Genomic DNA, 1758 nt, shown 5'->3' with positions numbered 1-1758 from the left:
ATCCTTCTATTATTGTAGATTCAGACCGGATGGGTGTCCTTTTATTGACCCCCTTCTCTGTGTTACCATTCGCCCTCTTCCTTCAAGCCTCCACTTTTTTCCGCTTCCTCGTCACGTGCTTCCTGGTATCACCCGTAAATTATTAAGCCTTATAGTGTACACAGAGGCTTCTATTTGACATCCGGAGACCTTGGCTGAGCAGGTTACGTGATTTACTCCTCGAACTCCCATTCGCCCAATGTCCACACTGTCGGCCATTTTACGTCGTCGTAGCCGCCTTCCCTTACTATGGACGTTTATCTGTCCTGCATTATATACCTGACAACACCACAACCGAGCCTGACCTTTAACCAGATCTCAATGTGGCTCTGCGCGTCCTCTCTGCTTCCTCTGTTAAGATATATTTGCCTCGTTACCCAGACACAAGGTGTTGAAATGACGCACAAGTTTGTTCATGACATCAGGCGGTGCTACTCACCGCTCAACTGCGATTCTCTGGCCACGCCCACCTAACAAGGAGGTTTCATTACGTTACGGGCAGCGTTACTACAAAGGCCTAAGAAATTAGAGAGCTTTAGTTTGGAGGGTTTTGCGTAATTGAGTGCCTAGTGGAGTAATGGATTCAAAGTGCTAAGTTGCAGAACGCTAACGGACAAATAGCGTTAGCGTACGCCCGCAATTCCTAGAAGTAAGCGTTGTGGCGTTTGAGTACTTTTAATGAAAACGTGGCGGCCCCCTCCTAATCGATAGCTACCCGGTTGAGTTGAATAAGAAGCCGATACGGTCCCAGCTGACATCTTTACCGGCAAGTGAACGTGTTTCTGTCTTTTGCTGCGACTGAACTTGCTGCAACGACAATGTTGGAGCGGTAATTAATCATACTTTGAAGTTATCCTCAATTCTGCTCCGTCAAAGCCTAATGAAGCCTTCATCTGCTGTATGCACACCGTCTGCAATTGCTCAGAGCCTAGCACAACGTGGCGAGGTATGGCAGATATATATGGTTGGAGCCTTATCCACAAAGTCTCCCGATGAGATCTTTGCAACCTTTGTAATGCAGATAATAATTTGCCACTTCTTCTTTCCCCATATTACCCTATGCAGACCGTGACCTCGATGACCGTTTTATACTGCGCGAGCTTGAATATGCCTTTTTGCTAGCGTCACACGATCGGCTTTCGGTAGAGATGGAATCACTTCCATTCTTCGCAATATTACCGACAACGCAAAAGAGCACCTTCTCAACCTCTATAATATAGCCTGGGAACAAGGTTATTCACTCTTCTCCTGGACTCCCTCACTTATTTCCTTCGTTCCCAAATCTGTCAAGATGCCTGCCCCTTTTATTTCCAATCTCCGCTCCGTTTCACTGACCCTTTGTATCGGCAAGACGGAGGAGATAACGGCGATCACTAGGCTTTTATTCGACATTGGGATCCTTTCAACTTTCGTCCCCATGTGTCTGCACAGGGCCTCTTCCTTATACATCATAGCACTTTCTTCATCTAGCTCTCAGCTTCATGCTCTGGTCACATTCAATGCTCGCAAGGCATTCGACTGTCTCTCTCGTGACCATATTCTTACCTGCTTGTTCTGTGGGGTTCAACGTCCCAAATGAGAGATGACGTCGTAGTGGAGGACTGCGGAAATTTCGACCGCCTGGGGTTCTTCAACGTGCATTGACATAGCACGTTATTCTTACCTGCCTTTTCAACATCCACTGCGGTTCCCGCATGCATGTATAAATACATTCGAGCT

This window comes from Amblyomma maculatum, chromosome 3 (genome assembly GCF_055883805.1).
Source record: "Amblyomma maculatum isolate TAMU_Amacu chromosome 3, ASM5588380v1, whole genome shotgun sequence".
NCBI classification, from domain to species: domain Eukaryota; kingdom Metazoa; phylum Arthropoda; class Arachnida; order Ixodida; family Ixodidae; genus Amblyomma; species Amblyomma maculatum.
This window is presented reverse-complemented; position numbering follows the sequence as displayed.